General features: G+C 32.2%; 1 protein-coding gene across 18 annotated transcripts in view; it reads right to left on the reverse strand.

Moving 5' to 3' along the window:
* The window catches only part of LOC129951679 (myocyte-specific enhancer factor 2), a 200,042-nt gene that overhangs the window by 118,865 nt on the left and 66,896 nt on the right, over window positions 1-14,281 (reverse strand). Inside the window, exon 1 of one of the 18 annotated variants that reach the window (XM_056063944.1) lies at window positions 2,897-3,535. The exons of the other annotated variants lie outside the window; for them this stretch is intronic. The gene's annotated coding sequence lies outside the window, so the exon portion shown is untranslated. Of the gene's footprint in view, window positions 1-2,896; window positions 3,536-14,281 lie in introns of those variants that run through there. 18 annotated transcript variants of the gene reach the window in all.

The raw sequence follows: 14,281 nt of genomic DNA on the forward strand, positions 1-14,281 counted from the left end.
GTTTTAAGGATATAAAATAAATATATTAGGTGTGGGGCAACAGCTGGTAGAGATCCAGAACCTAGTGACTTACAACTCTTAACTATTCCTGTGTATGAATAAGTTCAGGGTTGGGTGAAACGATTAATTTGAGAGGATCTCAAGGGTTTGTTTATTCCTCGCTAGAGGCAGTACCCCTGAAAAAAAAATTGGTGGCACAGGTGGGGATTGAGAGCATCTCAAGGGTTTGTTTATTCCTCGCTAGAGGCAGTACCCCTGAAAAAAAAAATTGGTGGCACAGGTGGGGATTGAATCCATGACAGTCCCAAGCATAGGTCAGACATCATCCCAAGGAAGTTATGTCGAGATTCTAGCTGAGTTTCAGTTAGTTGACGAGCCAATTTTGATTCCTGACGCTGCAGGTCAGTCCGTCAACACTCTAGACTGATCCTAATAAATATGCGGTTAGTGTATTATCACCTGTAAGCACATCATCAGACCATTGTGTCATTTATGCTAATTTTCATGCCAGAAAACCCCAGTTAAAGATAAAAACCCTACGAGAACCGTATGGCAATATGAGAAAGCCAACTAGAATGGACTCAACGACTTCTTCAGGAACTTTAACTGGTCACTATGCTTCGTCGATAGTGACGTGGATTCAAGCGCAGATATTGTTACAAAGTTAATTCTATTAGGAATAAGAAATTGTATCTCGAATATGGCAAAATCTATCAAACCTAAACTCGAGCCTAAACTTGATTCGAGCTGTAATGAGGTTATTAGGATCAAAGATGTAAGTTTAAGGATTTATAAAGCCAACCCTACTGACGATAACCGGAATAAGTTAAAACAAGCTGGAAAGACTTGTAACAGCCATATTGGACGCAATAAATTTTTGCATGACCAGAAATTACAGCAAAAAATACTACAAAGTCCTAAAGGTCGTACAAATTTCTGGTCATTTGTAAAAACTGTGCACAACACTACGTCATCTACAGTTCTCGTAAGTTCGATTGCCAATTTTCTTGCAGAACAGTTTGCTGTTAATTCGATGACGCCAATTTAAATTATTCCATGGGATGAATCTTCTTTCGCACTCGTTCAGTTACTAGAGTACTTACAAATCTTGACAGTCACAAATCCACTGGCCGGATAGTAAGCGCTGGTGTGCCCCAGGGCTCCATTTTATCTCCGACGCTCTTTCTTATTTTTATAGATACTCTTTTGTCTGAAACTTCTAACCTACTAAATTATTTCGTTGACGAGAGTACCCTCAGCTTTTCATATTCATTTTTAAATTCCCCATTGAACAATGCTGTCAAAAATGTAATGCTTCGAAAAAACTCAATGCTGTCTACTGTCGCAAAAGGGTAACCCTCCCCTAATGCCACTTTCCATAAGTGGTAGTTGCATTAAAGAGACTGGACTACTATCAGGCTTAGGTATGTGCATCACAAACCACTTGTTGTGGAGTGATCACATATTTGAAATCGCCAAAAATGCTGGTTTTTCCGACTATGCAAGAAGTTTTTTACCTATTCTTATCTGACTATGATTTACAAAGCTTTTATTCGTGCAAAGCTTGAGTATAACTCTCATATTGGAGCTGCTGCTCCAATAACGTACTTGAGTCTTCTGGATAGAATTCAAAAAAAAAAAAACTCTAAAATGATAGGAGATCGTTCCCTCACCAAAGAATTTGCTTCTCTTGAACACCGCCGCAAGGTCTCATGCCCACCAATTTACATTTGAGCCCAATTTCAGACAGAAATTCTTTCTTTAGTCGCACTAAGTGAATGTGGAATTCTTTACGTGACTCAATATTTCCCACTCATTACAATGAGCAGACATTCAAAACCAATGTGTATCGGTTTCTCCGAATTCTACAGAATTCCCGATAATTAAAAAAAATTCTAAGCCGCATTTAAATAACATATTTTTTATTTTGTGTTTTCTCATAACCTCAAGGTTAACACGGCATTATGTTTTTTTTTTAATTTTCAAAATCGTAAGTTTCAAAAACCTGCCCTTAAAGAGAATTATAAGAGATTTCAATTCAGGACTAAGTATTGTTTAGTTCGCAAACAAAAATACTTCATTTTCTTGACTATTGAAACATGGAAAATATTTATGGATTTCCTCTAAAAAAATGAATCTATTAATTATTTACTGAGCTTATTTCCTCTCTCATGATGGTCATAAGAAAACCCGTATAGTTTAAAGATCATAAATGACCATGTATAGGGCACTTTGATACCTTTTCAATGAACTGCAAAATTATCATGCAACGCTGCTAAACTCTTCTTAAATGTATAATTAAACGACTTACATTGTTAATTTATTAATTATTATTATTTATTTATTACTTAACGTCTTCCAAGGATAAGAATCGATATTAAAAGTATAACATTTTAGAAAAAATTATAAAAGGATGTATACGCCAAGTGTACCATTTTTAATATAACATTTCTTTGAAGAATAATACAAAAGAAACCATAATTTTCAGGTGAGTATTTAAATGACACAACAACATTTTGAAACAAACAAATTAATCTTTAACCTGCACCTTTTCCAAAATATTCCTGTTTTTGCATCAAAGGAAAATCTTCGAAGCAAAAGATTATTCCAGACGTTGTTGAATTCTACGCCTTACCTGGTGACCTTAACATATATATTTAGATACAACAGATAAAGAACCAATTTTTTGACAGAGTCTCACAACCATTCCTGAATGCTGTTTTTGGAAATTTATTTAAAATTTTTCCTTGAACTGAGTTTTGAAACTACACTTTCATCAAGAAATTAGTATAACTTTTATTTTTAATTTTTATCAAAACCAAAATTTTAACAAATAATTTGTTTTAAAATAAAGGAAAACAAAAATGAGTATTTCTTTTTTTACTTTTTAACTTACAAATTATCGAACAACTATTGCCATCTTTTATCCAGTAGATGAATCAATAGGGAAACAGATGAAGATAACCAAAAAGCTATCTATCTATCTGTGTTTGTGTCTTCACTAAAAGTGCCTGAACTGATCACTCTACACTCCTCAGCTTCACAGAATTAACACTATTTCTACTAGAGCGCTTCTTGCAATAAAAAGCTATTCGCGTACAGAAAACGAAAGCTTTAATTCACTTAAATTATTTTCCTTTTATTTTTAAATTAAACTTTATTTGTTTGTGCAACACTTTGATTTTATAAAGATCTCATCAGAGGATTCCCCATAATTACTCACACTCGAAATAATAAATTCATCACATCGAAAGCTATTTTGAAAATATTTAATTCAAGATTTTATTCACAAAAGCACGATCTGATAGATATTTAAATTAAGAATCATAATAGTGAACCGAGAAATGGACTGGTTACCGTTTTATTTGTAGTAGCGGCGTCAACGTCCAAGTCCCCGTCCAGTCCAACCGACCGACAATGTACTTGCTGAATTAATTTTCGCGCGCTATCCAGTGGTCGACAACGAACGTTCAAGACCGCGACAGACAAGCGACGATCGACAATCTACAATCGACGACAACGTCAAAAGCGACCGGTGCGGTGGGTGAATAATGAACGATCTTATCAAAGGCACTTTTTCACTGACAAAGCACAGAGGTTTCTGTTGTTGTAGTTGACGTAAAGGTAATTATCTGATTTATTTATCAAATCAAATTAGCATTAAATTATGGATTAAAAAAGAAGACAATACTAAAAGAGCGACCAACGAAGCACCAACACAGAATTCCGTAAAAAAAACTTAGGGACCGCGAAGAATTAAAAGCAAGTCGAACTATTATAGTGGATCATAGTGTTGTAGTGTAGAAAGCACAGCACATCACATCACACAAAATCGCATATAATTAAAAATAAACGTTCTATAAAAATTAGAATATGTATTATATCTATTTATTGTTGTTGTTGTTATTGTTTATTTGGGTGATGTGTTTCCTCCACCCCTGTCTTCGTGGCAGCAGCGGATCGGAGCAGCCGTTTTAAATTTAGAGGCAATTGTGGGGTTGGTTGGTTCTTTGGCTAGTTGGTGTATATCCGTACAAAAATCCCCACACAACTCAATATAAAATATCGCTCTTATTTTCAATTTAAATTTCAATTTCAAATTAAACAAAAATACCAAATTTAAAAAAAAAAAAAGGAAGAAGAATAGTTTGCGCTGCATGCCGTGCCGGCCGTACTGATGCCATGCGATAGAAGCTAAGAGACTGTAGTCTCAAGTGAAGTGAGTGAAAAAAGGAGGAGTGTGGCATCAGCAGGAGTGCATAAGCATATTACTATTTTAAAGAGCCAAAAATTCAGCTTCAAAAACACAAAAACACCAAACGAAATTATTTTCGAATATCCGAAATAACCAATGATGATGATGATGTGATCAAAAATGATCGGAACATGTTTTATTTTAGACCAAAACACAAATAGCCAAAAATTGAAAACTGAAAACCGAAAATCAAAAAACCAAAAGGAAAGAAAGGCAGGCTACAAGTGCTCGTATGTTAGAAATACTATAGTTGAGTATCGAACAAGAAAACAAGAAGTGCCGCATTTTCATTTTCACGGTGATGTGTTTGGTTTATTCGTGTGGTGTTTATTTTTGATTTTTAGGAATTTTCGCTTTTGCAAAATTGTTTAAGATGATTTTTGATTTATAACTAAATCTAAGAGTTTAAAATAGAAAAATGGAGTTTTCAGGAAATTTAGGATTTGACAAGAGAATAGAAAAAAATATGGTAGAAAAACCCTTAGAATTCGGGACTTACTTATAAGTTCCTTATAGTATTCTTTACTTCAACTTAAAAACCCTTCGTTTTTGAGACATAATCTTTTGCCGCTGATCATTAGTAAGAAATAAAAATCATCAATAAAATTGAAAGAAATTTTTGGGAAATCTAAAAATGGAAAAATTAAGCGCAACGTAAAAATGTAAATTTAAAAAAAAAATTAAAAATCTTAACTTGTACGTTCACAATTTTAAATTTTCATAATTAATCTATTGTTTTTTCTGAACTTATGTGGTTTTCGGTGAATTTAAGTCAAAACATTTGACATTTGGATCCAACCAGTCAAGTCAAAAATTTTAACATTTATCGACATTTCAAGGTCATACAAAATCCTCTGATTTCGAAAACTCATATGAAATGTTCGGTTTTTTGGAACATAACCTATAATTTATATAATTTTATTGGAAATTATTTTTAATAGATTAAGAAATGGAAAGAGCAAATAAAATGTAAGTCTATTGCAGATATTTTGAACGCTCAAAAAAAAAAGTTCTTCTTAACTTGTTAAATGATGTGTATTTCTGTACATTTCAATTCAAGTTTCTATCATTTTTAGCATCCCTTCGAAGTAGTGGGTCCAACTTATCAAACCCCTTGAATTTGGAGCGTATTCGGAAACTCAAGGGTTTTACTATGTAGCTCGATTCTACTTTTGAAAGTACAATCGGACGCCAGTTATACCAACATGTTTTCAATTTCTTTTTACTTTCGAACGAGTATCGAGCTGTTTGACAGTTTTAAAAACTTCTTCCATTTTATGGTCAGTTTAATCGACCCACTGAAGCGGCTATTCGGGATATTGTGACTAAATTTCTCACCAAATTTACATTGTTGGACATTAAACCATCAACACGCTTACGTAAAATACGAACTGAAGAAAATATCGCAGCTGTATCGGCCAGTGTTAATGATGACCATCAATTATTGATTCTTCACCTTTTGCAGCAATTGGCCTTTGTTACTCAACAACGTGGAAAATTTTGCGGAAGGATTTAGGTGTGATGTTTTCTAAATACAGCAGGTGCAAGAATTGAAGCCCAACGACCTGCTGCTACGTAAAATTTTTGTTGAATGGGCTCTTTTAAAGTTGGCTGAAGATCCACTTTTTTGCCGAAAAATTGTGTTCACCGAGGAAGCTAATTTTTGGCTTAATGGGTACGTAAGTAAGCAGAATTGTCGATTTTGAACTGAATATCAGTCAGAAGCATTGCAATAGCTACCATTGGTTCAAGGGCTAGTGGCATCAAAGATGATTCGAATCGTAACGTAACTGCGAATGGTGAGCACTACCGTGAGATGATTATACAGACAAGCCCGCTTCAAATGACACATTGAAAGACAACGTTGAAGAATATTCGTGAGATACCGGCCGAAATGTAGGAAATATTATGCCAAAATTGGACTAAGCGGATGGACCATTTGGGGGCCCAGTCAAGGTCAACATTTGCATAAGACAATCTTCAAACATTAAATTATATGAGCCGCACTATCGAGTCAAATAAAGATTTATTTTCTGAATTGTATGTGTTTTTTTTTTTGAAAAACTTTCCTATAGCTTTTAAAAATCACCTTTTATATACAGTAGAATATTTTAACGCATTCTTAATGAACTTTTGATTTAGTTTTGTTAAGAGCTATCGTCTTTCTTAAGATTTATTTATGTTCTCACTCAACAACATATTATGCGTCATGACTACTCGCAGAAGACAAAATGCTGTTCCGATTATCATTAAGTTATCAGCAGCATTGAAGTTTTCGGCAACAGGCTACCAAAACCAAATCGGTGGTGACAAGAACGCTGGAATTGCACAGCAAACCATGTCAAAAATATTTGAAGAAGTTTTGACTTCAATCGAAAGAGTCATGTACCCGCTGATGATGAATTTAGAAATGAATAAGGAAGAGAAATGAAAGTAAAAAACGCTATTTTTTCCAAAACTCACGAATTTGCGGTGTAATTGGAGTGGTAGGTGGAACTCGTAGTTAACATCTTAGTTACACTTTGACAAACAGAATTTCGCTCGCAAACATATTTGATGTAGAGTGATTATTTTCGATTTTGCCTTGTTTTGAATTCTACTTTCGAGTTACGTAGTTCCTCGTTTATTCAAAAGTTCATAACAATATATTTGGGACTACTAGAACTATTCGATTCTCGTTGGTTCGAAGGTAGTCAAATAGATACATAGTACCCATTTTTTTAATTTGAGCCATTTCATTGTAGAATCGAGTTACATAGTAGGACCCAGTTGAAATTTTCGGTTTTTGAAACATACCCTATCGACGATTTTATTGAAAATTATATAAAATTGTAAATCATTATAAAAATTAAAGACAAATTTAGAAATTCTAAGAAAAGAAAAAGCAAATTAGACCTTTAACTTTTGCAAACGTTTTGAAATGTTAACATTTTTAAAATCTAAGATTTGGAACTAAAAATTATAATTTCTTTTTAAGTTTAAATTTATGTGTATTTTTTATGTTTAAGTCCGAGTCAGCCAAAGAATTCCAAAGAATGTTATTGTAAATTGTCCGATTTTTAAGGTAGAAAATTTAATACATCGTTTTTAGTGAAATTTGTTAAAGGACTTTAAGAAATATTCAGTCGGTGTTTTATTTTATAATATCAATTTAAAAAAAATTACAAGTCATGTACATTATGATCTCATTTGTGAACTCAAATATTTCAAGATCAAAAAATAATAATGTTTTTAACATCTAAAAATATTGAAATGACAGTTTAAAAAAAATAAAAACCTTAAGGAGGACTTCTGAAAAATGGTAAAAATTGTCTTTTAAAATTTTTATGTTAATATTTAAAATTGTTTTTAGCTAAATCTTATTGATAGGTTTTCTTTTTAAACTAAAAACCTTTACAAAAGTTGGTTTTTCGGACCAAATATCGTGAGAAAAGATTAAGATATAGACTTCAAACTTCTTTTCTCTTTGGAAAGTTGCCACTGTTTTATTTGAAAAATAAAAACCTGCAAAAAAACACAATTTTAAATTCGCAAAAATTGATTTGAAGAACGCATCGACTTTCAACTTATTTCCTCCACTACGAAGTTTTGCTCTAGCTTTTAGTACAATAAAAAAAAAATTTATTGACTTACAATAAATTCATAACGTCCTAAATTTTTCGACGAAAAACACCTCAAACTTCAATTATAATTGATAAATTTCTTAAATGGCAATTTTATATTTTTCAAAAAATAATCATTTCAAAGGTAAACAAAGAAAAGTTATCGGTTGGGGACGCATCTCAGCTTCTTTTAAAATGAATTGAAAGGAAATTCTATTAAAGTACAGATAACATCACAATAAATCAGCAGGATTTTAAGTTAAAATTCGAAAAATCTAACATTACTTTATATTTGCTGGGAAGTTTTCAGTGCCATTTAAAACACAAACATTTAAATCAATTAATCATTTTAAAACTGTACTAAGATCGCCTGTGTAATTTTCTACATTCAAGATACCTAAACAATATTTGTTTCTACACATTTTTAAATAATATTCAAATTATAAACAACAACAACATAAACTATACATTCAAAATCTATAGAATTAAAACACTTTTGAATTCAAATTCAAATTTTCAACGGCCTAACTTAACGATTCGTTGACAATATAGACCCACCACGAGAAGATGTGGCTACGACGATCACATCTTCCACACGATCACTGCACATAAGATAACTTAAATATTGGTGACACTTTCAATCTGGCGGCGACAAATGCGTCGATGGTATTAAAGACAGCGGAGGCAGCGACACCGGTGGTGGTGTTGGCACAAGGAAACTTATCGTACTCCGAAACGTTTTCACGTGACACTTGAAAAACCAAACATAACGAAGCCGTTTTAACCAAAAACCCTCACTTATGATCTTCATAAGTTTTAACTTTTTTATTCGACAACGAAGAAACGCGATGTCTTAAATTTATTGTTAAATTAAAAAAAAAAAAATTGTGCAGAACAACAGCACCACCAACACCACCGCTACACTAGCTACCCCAAAAGTCGGAACAAATAACTAACCATCGCCGCCGCGCAGCTATAAAGCAGCAGATCTCCTCACAGGCATTTTTCTGCTTGCTGCTTTTTTTTGTACCAGGAATATAACAACTCGTTTCGTTCATGATCTCAAAATAAGACTTTTATTTTCAGAATTCTAAGTTAAGAATCATTTTTCGTATTCATTTCGATTATATTTGTATAGCTCTCGATAGTTCGAGAGTTCTTGATACGAAAACGACGAATGGCGGCAACGGCGACGGCGACGGCGACGGCGACGGCGACGGCAACGACGAGTCGAGCGACGAGGATGAAGACAACGGACAACGATAAAGACGGACGTAGAGGCGAATATTGAAAAACATAATATTCCAATAATATTATATCGTTTTTGAAAACAACCGTTTTCGACCGAAGGCCATCTTAGGAAAGGGTGGAGTAGGAGTATATGTAAAGATAATCCCATGCCCTCATCAAGAATTTCTCGTTTTTGAAAACATCACAGATCACTGCCACCTCCCCGTCCACCTTCCCTCGGTACCTCTTGCTCCATAACCAAACCATGCACCGCACCTTTAGCCAAAAAAAGGATTTTATTTTCGGATGTGTGCAAATTCCGACCCCTTTGCTTTTTGTTTTGTTAATATCACACGCATGCTCCTACGCAATGTTTTACTCGATCTCGATCTCAATCGTGTCGGGAGTCCTTTCGCACCAAAAAATTGAAATCAATGGGCGCTATTTTTGAAATTTGTCTGCTAATCGGGGGAGGATCTGATGTTTCTTTTATTTTAACTCAAAATTGAACCAAGGGGGATAAGAAAAGACCTTTGATGGATGAAATTAGCAGAACCATACCCGGTACCCCTTCTCTTCCTTGATGCAAACCACCATCAAGCAAAAATACCAAAATTAGTATGAATTTCGAAAGAGCGAGCAACAAACAGAAATAAAATTTTTAAAAAACAAAAACACAACAATTATGTAGAATGTATAGAATCAACAATTCATTTTGAGGGTAGAGAGATCCTCGGCAGTGGGGCTTTTTATTTATAGGAGTTCTAAATTTAGTGTTAAAATTTTTAAGTGAATTTTCATTTTTACAAAAGAACTCACAACAAAAACACACACAATACAAAAGTTGTGTTTTATAAAAATTTTCTTGTATAAATTTAAATTTTAAACTGATGGCAAGTGCGCGAGAGCAAATCCAATACAAGAACTTTTTAAAAAAATGTTTTTTTTTTTTATTTATTATTATTTTGGTTCACCTTAAACGAGATGGATGAACAAAAAAATAAAACGGACATGCGTTTCGGAACGCATTTAGCATGCAAAACTGCTCATTAACGCAAAACGAAGGAAACAATTTCTTTTTGATTTTTTGAATTCGATTTGTTTTGTCTTCAAGAATTATACAGATGTAATAAGAAATATTTTTATTTTTATTTTTAAATTTATATTTACTCTTACTCATCATATGTCATGATGAGAGGGAGGGTGTTGCGTATATGAATGGTGAGAAATGGCAAAAGGCAAAGGCGCGTGAAAGGCTGAATGTAAAGATACACGCTACATGTTGCGTCTTTGGCCTTTGAAAAGGTATACCTATAGGAGAATAAGCGAGTGTATTAAAGAAAAGAGGAAGGAAGTTATTTTTAAAGTCGCTTCTGTTTATTGTCAATGTCCTGTTTAGATTGACTTTTGTTTTGTATATATGATTCGAAATTGAAATAAGAGGGGGTGGAGGGAACTTTATGAAATACTGACTGCGATGTGAAATGTGGATTTTCTGTAAAGTTAAGAAGTACTTGATTTCCAATAGAATATATCAAGTTTGTTTCAGTTATTTAACCCTAGAAAGATAACCTAAGTCGAATCGACGTACATATAAATCATGTGTATTACTTATGATCTATGAAATATTGTTATCTTTCTAGGGTTAAAGCCTAATTTGACTTATGTCCCTATCGGTTGGGTTCTCTTAATTTTCCAGGCATACAAATCTAAACGAAAACTATCTAAGATTTTTTGGAATAATAAATAAATAAATAAGTTATATGGCGCAACAGTCCGTTGAGAACTAGGGCTCAGTGACTTACAACTCTCAACCATTCCTTTGTGATGTTGCCAGGAATAGAAGAGACCTTCAATTTAAAGCCGAATCCGAACGGATAATTTGAGAAAGCACTTTTTATGACAAGAATTGCTCTTGGAGAATTTGTCCATTCCTCGCAAGAGGTAGTATCCCTGAAAAAAAAAACTTTAGAAGGCATAGGCGGGCTTTGAACCCAAGACCTCTGGCATGGCGCACTTACCATTACCCCAGGGGTAAAAAATCTTTTTAACTTACTATTGATATCGCACCAATTTTTCCAAATTAAAATTTTGTACATATATATGTCCACGTTTCAAGGTATCTAGAATCTAATTCCATGGTTTTTAGGGATATATTTATTTCTACGCCTATTGTTGTCCGTTTGTTTAAAGATACGTATTTCATCGACAGAAATGGAAGATATTCCCAATAGAACCGAAATTATTAACGGCATAAAAAGGACAAAAAGGGTGAAATGGAGCTAGACAGGATATGTATAAAGACAACAAAATGGAGACCAGAAAACAAGAGACTAGCAGGATGATCCAATGAAAGATGGAGTGACGTCCATCACAAATAAACACAAATTGGTACAACGAAGCCAAAATTAGAGACACATGGATAGCCTTGGAGGCCGTATCCAATAACCAACATTATTAAGTTTTTAAATTTTACCTAACTATTTGATTTTTATACTCAATATATAAATTTTAGACTTATAATGACATAATTTTAAAATTGTAAGTTCTATTGAATTTTAACAAAAGTACTTTTTTCTTTTAACGGTTAAAATCATATGGGTAATAAAATTGTAAATACCAAAAAATGTTATCATCAAACTGAGACAATAAAAGCTTATAATAATTTTTTATGCCGGCAATATTCCAAAAACCAGCAGAGAAATTACAAACAAAAAATCAGTGGAAGTCAAAACAATTTGTTACCCAAAATATGTAACGAAACAAAAACGATATTTATTTCAAGTAAATCTTGTACTACACATACAATAAACATACAGTTTTCTTATAATTTAGAATAACTGTTAAATAGATTTCTCAACACAAATATTTTATGAACTACCTTCAGAAAAAATATTATAGAAATAAAAACAACTTTTTTTGAAGAATGTTTGCTAAAAATTACCAAAAAAAATGGTATCTGACTCAAATACATTAAGCAGAAATATATACATACATTTCAAATTTATTACTTTCCATACAAAATATTATTGTTACCACTTTGTTAATTAAAAGAAAAATCAAATCATCTTTAAAAAATAAATCCTTCCAAAAATGCCATAGTTAGTTGGTTTAAAGCCTGTCACTGTGGCACGTTTTTCCAAAGCGATTGCAAATTTCAATTTTCGTGTGTGTTTTAAATCCAAAAACACAGAAACATTTTAAAATCTTTCAAAGGATTTTTATGAGAAAAGAAGTCATCGTTTCCTGATATGAAAGAAAAAATCATTTCTTCATTAAAAAGTTTTAGAGTTTCAACATAAAAATCTAAACACTTTGTTTGAAAATTATACCTCTTTATTTTTGTTTCTACAATTAATCATTTACATTACATTTGTGATCCAATGATTTTGTATTGCAAAATTTTAAGAATTTGGAAAAGCTTTTTGACTTCATGTTCTTGACTTGGAGTTAAGTTATACAAAATCTCTTAAGAGGCTTCGGGTAAAACTCAACGGCAAAATAATCTTTTGACTATGTTCGGCTTACAGAGAAAAAAAAAGGATTACTTTTATTAATTTATGGCTTTATTTTTGCTATATTCGTAAAAATGCAAGTGCTCATAAAAACATTGGGCACAATTTTGAACATTTCTCGACCAAGCAATAAAGCCGACACTAGTTAAAGCAGATTTATATTTAAAAAAAAAATTGTTCAAAAATTGTCTTGCATTTAAACACTTCAAACCAATCTTTTATGAAGAAGAAATATTTGACTGTAAACAGTCTAAATGTTTTTTTTCCTGAACCATGTTCAATTTTAATAAATATGATTTAAAATATAACCAGCATAAGTGTTCATATACATATGCGTTTCGCCCCGGTGTAATGGTTGGGCTCATCAGAAGATGACCATTACACCTTGCCTTGACGCATATTTTCCCGAATAAATCGGGATTCCATATAATCCGAGCTACATAGATCACCTGCGAATTAAATAGTTGCTACAAGTCTTCAAAGAAGATAAATTGTAGACAAGGTGTAATGGTTTTAAATCACATTTATTACAATCTTTTATGGTTAATGGATTTTTGTGGTCATGGTGGCAGAACATTCCACTGCAGATCGAGAGGACCTCAGTTCAAATACTGGGTTCCCTTTGAAAATGTTTTTTTTAGCCTTTTTCTTCTTGTTTTTTTTTTTAAATCCTTTTAGCCAATTCACATTTACAGCTAAGATTTTGTGGGTAGAAAATGATTTTTGGTGACATGGAATTCCAACACTATATTCCACATGATTTACAAGCTCAAAATCATAGTTTTCAAAAACCATTTTCTTTATTTTGCTGCTTTTGAAGTTAGGCAAGTGATTAAGCTTTAAAGTAAACTTTATATCGTTTAAAATAATCAAAGAGTCAACCCTCATTAAAGTCGACTTCAAATTTAAAAAATTATTTAGATAAGGTTTTAAATGTTCAAAAATTGTCTTTAAATAAACATATTTATTCCAAACTATTTCACTACAGTTTTTGAACATTCTGCAATTACTTACATTAACATTTGAGTTTTACTTTAGAGTAAAATACTAATGTTTTCACTCTTATTTGTTGCAAAATTATAAAACAAAAAAAGAGGCTGGGATGCGACCCATCCTGATAACTTCCTATCCCGTCTGTCGATTTATCTTGCTTAAAAGTTTCAAGGTTTTCGTGTTGGGTTAAAAAAGTTTTTAGTTAAATTATTCTTAAAAATTTTTAAATTACAAACAATATTTTTCGTATAAGGAAATAGTTAGAAATAGTTAGTTAGATAAAAAAAGAACTGTTGTAATTTTATAAAAAAAAAACTACTGAATATCGAAATTCAATTTTTAACAATTTTGAGTGATGTTTATTTTTAGGTTTTTATTTTTTATAAAAAAAAAAACTGTCAATTTGTTTTTTCTAAAAATTTTGTCAGATGTTAAAACTTTATTTTTCGTTGCACAAAATTGTTTTGGAGATAAAATCATTTTTCATTCGTAAAATTTTCGAGGTGCCGAATTTTTTCTTTCAGTTTTTTTTTGATTTACAAAGAAAACCGTTAATTGGATTTTTTTCAAAAAACATCTTTCTAAAAATCTTTTATTTCGACTCTAGGGACCTTGAAACGTCGAGAAATGTCAAAACTTTCAATTCGACAAATCGGACCAATTACAATAACTTGCCATGGGAAGTT

The sequence above is a fragment of the Eupeodes corollae genome, chromosome 3 (genome assembly GCF_945859685.1).
Source record: "Eupeodes corollae chromosome 3, idEupCoro1.1, whole genome shotgun sequence".
NCBI classification, from domain to species: domain Eukaryota; kingdom Metazoa; phylum Arthropoda; class Insecta; order Diptera; family Syrphidae; genus Eupeodes; species Eupeodes corollae.